Below are 7,910 nucleotides of genomic sequence, written 5' to 3'. Positions count from 1 at the left end.
ACAGCCTGTTCCAGGATGGTTATACAAACAATCCACCCAATCTCGGTCCTTGAGATTTGGTGGGCCCTTGGTGACGAGGACAGGGCTAGTCGGACAATAACAAGAATATTGTTATCGTTATGTAACCGTACACTTCGGGTTTTTCTGTATGTAACGATTATATGATTATGATTATATTATATGATTCTTAGGTCAAGGAGGTTGTATAATTACTCTAATCTAAATGTTGTTAGGTCTAGTCCCTGTTTTTGTTATTAGTAAAATACTTTGATTGTTATTGTAGTCCCAGATGTTGTTTTTACTCATACGTGATGGAATGATCAACAACTCTGTAACTTGTGACCATAAGAATGGGACGAAAACGTCTATTCGGGGAGACGTTCGGAAGTTGTAAGGGACACTTGCTGTAACTCTCCCTTCCGGAGGCTTTTACCTGTTGAATCCATTTCTATTTAATTAAATGTCAATAATTGAATAAGATGTCTTCCTGCAGTTATTGATAATTACGGACGAAGGTAATTATTAATGAACCTGACATTTTCTGAACTGATTTATCCTCAGAAGGGTTTGCATGGGGTGCTGGAGCTAAGGAGCCAATTTAGACTTTACACAGCCAAACATGCATGATTTTTGGAATATGGGAGGAAATTAGGGTACCCAGAGAAATCCCACAAAGGCCTAGGGAGATCTTCACACAGGTTGACCTGGATTCGAACTCAGAATCCCAGAGCTGCGAGGCGGACCTACTAACCACTTCTCCAATGAACTGCCTTAAATCAGAAATGCAATGAAAATCTTAACTTAAAGTTTGTAATCAATTCTAATTGATGAGTAAACATTTGAAATGAATAGCAGGGAATTATTCATTAAAAAAATAATAATACTGCGTTTTGTGACAAATTAAATGCAACACACACACACACACACAAATGTAGCAACAAAAAAAGTTGAACAATTTGCAGATTGAAGTGTCCATCAATTTGTGAGGGCCAGTTGTAACTTGCAGCTTTTCAAATTGGAACGTAGGGAAAAGCTATACTAGTCCTCCATACTGGAATGTTTTCACTTAGATAATAAATCACTCTTTGGAGGGCTTTCACCCATGTCCTAATCGAGCTTTTTTTCCCAAAAATAACTCAAAAATCAGTTCATTTTAAGACATCTAAATAAGCCTAAAAAATAATAATAAAATGACCCAACATACAACTCCTTAATAAGGTGATCTTATCTTAATTATTGTGAAATTAGGGCAACAGTATTCAAAAAAAGAAAGACTGAAATAACTTTAAAACATGTTTAAATATGAAGAACTTGGGAAAAACAGTATTTTTTTTAAAGGACATACGTTTTTTTTCAGGGAAACAGCAATGGTGGACTCGTATAAACAGTGTCAAAATGGACTATGTGGTGAGTATGTTCATTTTTCTGCTCTGTTTAAACAACAACGTGTCGCTTACATGGGGCGCCGCTTTACACTGACTAATCTCACATGTGAGGTTTTTGCCCTCTGAACTTTCCCAACAATCAGCTTAAGGCGATGACTCAGAAGTTTTTAAAGGGTTAAAGTGTTTGAATCCTGGGCAGACTGGAGGATTCCAGGCCAGTCGCGGCTACAGGAAACAACCATAATGACTCTGCCTTCCCAGTCTAATGTGGTGAACAGATCTAAGCGATGAGGTCATTGTTTAACTTGAGTTTAAGAGTCTCGCGCTCAGTCCACACGGTGGAGAACTTAATGAACGCTTAATGGCTATTATTGCAGAATTTAGCACAATTTGTTTTAATAACCTGTAGATGCAAAAGACAAAATAGTATCAGTGACAATATTTGTTTTCAATTGACGGAAGTATTCCAACTTCTTACCTGTAGACCAGATATGGGCAAACTACGGCCCGCGGGCCACAAATGGGCCCGCTAGGCTTTTGAATCCGGCGCGACGACGTTGTCCAATTTTTTATTTTTTTTTATTTAAAAAATATATAATATATATTCTATTTTTTCCCCAAGATGGTGCCGTCCTTCAGAAGCCAGTGGCAGTATCTCTGTCCAGTCTTATTTGTTTTTTGTGTTTTACAGGCCCTCTATCTTTTTTTTAAATGACATTTTAATATTTCTTAATACATTCCTTTATTTACTTGACTTTGTACTTTATACTTTCTACTTTATTGATGAGTGAGGAGTATGTGAATACTTAAGTAGTCTATTTTTCTGTTTATGTTTCATATGTACTGTTAACGGATGCACTTTTTTATTTGTATCATATCTTCTGCTGACCCCACCCATCTGTCACATTTTTAAAGTAAATGGACCCAAAAGTTTGCCCACCCCTGCTATAGAACCAACATTTGGGTGAAAATGATCATTGCTCCCTTTTTTAACCCTGATAATAGCATTTTTAATTTATTCAATGGGTTAACTCACTTAGAATTCCCTTTAGTGCCTCACAAGTCCATGCACGATAAGAAGATAAACTACAGGAATAGTTGTCAGAGAAGCCAAACATAGACACACGTCCCTGCAGGAGCTTCTTACACTTTTTACCTGTTCTTATAGAACAGTTAAGGGTTAAAGGAATACCTCAAAAAGAAGCTTTCATTACTCATCTATCAGTTCTTTTCAACATTACCTGCCTAAGGTCAGGTTTCTCTTCTTTGCTTGACTATTACCGGGCCAAGTTTCTGTTCTCCGGATCGTTGCCTGAACAGGCTAAAGAAATGTAAATATACAGTAATATTTTGACTTATGAGTGTCGGAAAATACGGAAAAATTTTTTCAGACGGATTAATTAGTATTTAGTTTTTTTTATACAGGAAAACTTTGCTTTGAGATACAAACTCCGGTCATTACGCTCTTATCTCAAGGTAACACTTTCCAAATGATTTAGCATTCAATTTAAAAGCATCAAAATTCCATCTTATTTGGACTTGGCTAATGAGAAAACATTTTTTTTTGTACAGAGGCTACTTTTTAAATTAATTTTGTATTTAGCCACGCCCCTTCACAGCTTTCAAAAAGGCTTTTACTGGGAGAATTATACATCTTTCCTTTTTTGGCAGATAGGCCTCGTAGAGTGATGAATTACACATTCCTGTTCAGGCTGGAAGAAGCTTCCCTATTGGTTCCCAGACCCTCAACCGAGACACGATGGGGTAGTCAGCCCCATCTGCACAAACGACTGGAATATAATGGTCATAATCCCGCCCCCACCCATTTTTGGCTGTGGAAAGTCGGAACGTGAGCGTCCGACCAATAAAAACGTGACAACCGAGGATGACTCCAATGTTGAGGTTGTTTGAATACAGATGCATGGTCTTGGGGTGTTAAAGACTCAAATACACATGCAGTATTTGTATTAAGAGAAAAGACAGACTTGAACGCATCTCATTGGTGATATATTGTAAGAAGAGACGGCGTCATTAGTGAAAGCTTCTCGAAGCCTGGACTTTTTCTGCCTCCGTATGCAGAAATGTGTCCAAGATTGTGGTTAAGAGTTCTTGGATGAGTCTGGATTTGCTAGTTTGCCATATTTGACTCAAAGTGTCTTGTTGCAGTGAAGTTTTTTGCTTAAATTTGAGAAAAGATGATGTTTGGTGAAGCTTGAAAGCAGGTTATTCAGAATTGAGGATTTTTTTAAGGTATTTTTGAGGAATTCCCACTTTAAAAGATGATCAAAATGTTATCCTAACAGAATTTGACACACCACTCCCACTCATAAAAAAAAGTGAACAAAAAACAACATTTGCGAAACAATCTCTATTAAAAAGGGAATGCAAAGAACCCACTGATTGGTGAAAAACATAAACTTCTTAAAAACCTGGTCTGACATGACAACCAATTGAGCAAAACATGAATAAAAATGTATTTATTTTTGTTTATCCTTTAAGTCAGAGTTTGGGAACCATATGTGGCTCCCGAGCCACAGGTTCCCTACCCCTGCTTCAATTGGTCTTTTCTATCATTCTAAAGCAAGTCAATTTTTTATGAATCATTGAAGAATGTTGAAGCACGAACCAATGAAAACCCGACTTGTCTAGACATGTGACAGAAAGCACAATGATCTAAAATACTCTACGATACAGCAATGAATCCTCAGCCAGACATTTCCAAGGCTGAAGTCTTCTAAACCTGCCAGAAAACTCATCAACGGCAAGGCCTTAAGCGTAGAAAAGATTCTCAAGGCTGAGACTGTCTTCATTAACTCGAATCCCAAAGACAGTAAATGGAGGGAGATCATTAAAAACGACATTTTGGAATAGTTCTTTCCTTTTAAAAAGTGAAATATGGATCAGTTCCAGACTTGTGAGGAAAATCTACTTCAAAGAAAGCTGCTATCATTCCGATTTTGGATTTGGTTTTAGTTAACATCAAAAAAATAAACATTGTCGAAGCTTAAGAGCTCACAAAATTTCAGTTTTACAAACAAATATATCACAAATATCTTTCCAATTTAATATTTTTTTTATTTTCTTTTTCAAATTTACCCCTCCGTATACAGTACACCATATAGAATACAGCTAGATAGATTGAAATTCATGTTATAACAAAAAAACCTGTAAAATATGTTGTTCCAATGTAATATTTGTATTTTTTCCCCAAAAAAAATCTGCAAAGCTCTGAGTCCACGGTCGCTGAACCGCGAAATAGCGAGGGAACACTGTATTGGTTTCTCCTTAACATAGCCAATCCGTACTTTTAAAACCTACAAACTTAACTAGTTCTCCAAAATCCATTCAACTGTGACATGGTCCCGTGTAGCCATTTTTTTTGTTATTTTAGTTTTTCAGCCATCCTTCACCCCCTTCTTGTGCCTCACAAGTCCTCTGTCTGAAAAGTAAACAAGTCCAGCACACTAAAGCAAGACTCCCATCCCCATCCCATCCCCCCCAACCCCTCTTCTTCCGAAGATTGCAGGCCAATGACTCATGCAATGTGGGCCGGGTCCTCCTCAAAGTTTCCACTAGGTGCAAATCATTTCCTTTCTACCGTGTAAAGCCAGACATAAATGTCGACGTGTTTTGTAAAAACCATTAGCGTCTGCTCGTATCCTTATTCGACAAAGTCTATGTTGAAAATAATAGAATACTTCTTGGCGTTTGTCTGTTATGGACGGAATAGTTCTCTGCTAATGGGCGGAGCTTATGAAGGATGACTGGTGTTTATGCTTTTTCATTTGTCGATAAAGACTCCTCTAAAGGGAAATATTTTGTTAGGAATTCAAATTGATTGGGAGATAAGTTATCAGATCAAAACTAATAAAACTTTATTAGCATGATAAATGGGAAGGTCAATTTTACCCAGACTTAAACCCCTCAAAGCATGCATTTTACTGCAATAATTTAGCTTGAAGTCAAATGTTAATATTTTATTTTTTATTCATCTCAGCAAAATTAAAGCAAAAAAATATTAGAGATAGATTTTCCATTAAGTCATTTTTCTATGTTAATATTTCCGTTTGGTGATTGTCATTATATTTATGGGTCTCTGATGTGTTCTTGTTTTGAAGGAAGATGGGGGACGGATGGAAGCAAGATGACTTGAGCAGATGAGAATGTTTCAAAATGGCAGTCAAGAGGAGGAAGTTACAGCTTACATTCATTCAAAGTTTTCCAGAACAACCAAGTATGACTTTTACCTGACCCAAATATTGGCATTGACCAGTTATGAAAAAAACGAATAGATAGTCTGATCAAATATCTTTCTAACTCCAACAACCATGACGGGAAAAGGCAATTGTTTACAACTTGTCTAAATAAAGCAGCCTAGCCCCAAGCGCATTTAACAAATTTTGTGAGGATTTCCTCAGGATCAGATTTATATTTAGACCAGACAATTTACTAATTAAAATAATTCCTGTTCCATCATGCTTTTCCTGGTCTTAGATATCGACTTTAAAAGACCAAAACTTTGCAATTTGTGTTGTTTTTTTGCAGGAACAAGTCTTTAAATTGCCATTCATAGGCATGACAGGCTTAAAACCAAGATAAATAGTGTAATCAGCAATTTCTTAAGCGTCCTTCCAGGTCTGCATTCTGGGGTAAAGGTCAGACCTATCTTCCAGTAAACAGTCCTCGGAATAACAAATTGAAGAAGCTCTTATGCAAAAAAATGATTAAATACTCACATATATAATAGTATTACAAAATAACTCCAACAAAGGTGTTCAAGGATTTTAATTCAGATAAACTAGTGGTTTGGGACTATGATGTTAAATGGATTTTAGCTTTGATAAAAGATGTCATCTACTACAACTGGAACTCAATATTGCATCACCAGATGCTGTATTATCTAAATATGTCAATTATGGTGCCATTATTTACATCTGTAAGGAAGGGAAAAGTAGTATCAGGACATGCCAGGACAGGACAGATGTCGTAAGAGACGATAAAGTGAGTAAAACAATCTTTATAAGCCGTAACATGATGTCCACAAACTGGAGTAGAAGTCCCAGTGAACACAATCTTGCTGGCAGAGTTTGCAGTTGTTCAATATTTCTTTCCAGAGGAAACACAACTAATGTTTCGCAAAGGAATTGTCGTAAGAGGATCTCTCCATTGGCTTACTTTAGCTTGGTGGGAGGAGTTTTGAAGACAAACAGCTGGGATGTTCATTAGCTGGCTTGGACGCCCACCCCTTGTTTTTAGGGACAAACATTCGTAGAGTAACACAAGTTTTTTGGTCAAAATTACAGTCAATTGTGTGTAAAAATTAAAAGGTCATGTTTAGAAGTGACAAATTTAGTTATTAGTATGAATAGGGTTATTGAATATGAATATTCAGGGTCTTTATATGGTATTTGGATGTATTTTTTGATCAAATACCAATTTTGGGGATTTTTTATTCAATTACAAGTGCTATCTTTTGAATTTTACAATGCCAATTCAAGCCATTCATTCAGTTTCCACATTTGCATCTCTAATTAAGATAGTATTAAGATAAATTAAGGTAAAGGATGGTTCTAGCTCAAAAACAGATGAGTGGAAAGTTGCTAATGTGCTCATAGTGACGGATCGCAATTGACGTGACTCAACTTGTCTGAAAATGAATGGCGACTCTCACTCAAAACACAGTTTTACACTTGAATTTAGTCAGATTTTCTATACATGGATTATTGGATGCATATTTCTGGCAATTTAAGCTTATGCATTAAAAGGCTGGTCTGCATTTAGGTGTCTTTCTCTCTGGAAGATGATGTCAAGACCTTTCCATTCTAAATTTACATTGTGAATTCCTGTATTGTGACCACCTACCATGGTGACCACCCACAGAAACCTTAACAGTTTCAAGTTTACGGCTCCCGTCCGACGGCACCCAAAGTTGACATTGTTAGTGACAAGATTGTGCATTGTAAACTTTAAACTTTTGCGTATTGGCAGGGGCAAGCCATATATGTTCTTGTATGGCATCTATTTGTTTAACTTAGTACCTTTAAATACAAAATTATAAGGTAAATTTTGCTTTAATTTTTAGGGTCACATACAATAATATTTTAGAATGTGGGTAAACAATGGATGGTCAATTTTAGTTTACCCACTTTTCCTTATTAATGAATTTTACTGATTTAATAATGATTTATTATGTTTCATAAAAGGACAAAAATACATATTTGATATTTAATGGTCTTCAACACTGACAAAAAACTTTTCCTTATTAAAAAATTGAACTGATTTAATAAGGATTTAATGTTTCATAGGACAAAAATACATGTTTGATATTTAATGGTCTTCAACACAGACAAAAAAATTCAAAATATTACATATTACATTCATATATGTCAATTACATATTTATTGATTCACGTTTATCATATTTAAATATGGTAAAACTGTCCTCAGGGTACTTATTTGTCAATTAAAACTTTTATAGAGTAGTTAGACTAGTAAAATATTGTTTTTTTTGCTTTTAAATGTGTAT

This window comes from Stigmatopora nigra, chromosome 11 (assembly GCF_051989575.1).
Source record: "Stigmatopora nigra isolate UIUO_SnigA chromosome 11, RoL_Snig_1.1, whole genome shotgun sequence".
Lineage (NCBI taxonomy): Eukaryota > Metazoa > Chordata > Actinopteri > Syngnathiformes > Syngnathidae > Stigmatopora > Stigmatopora nigra.
The sequence above is the reverse complement of the archived record's forward strand: the minus strand, read 5'-3'. Positions refer to the sequence as shown.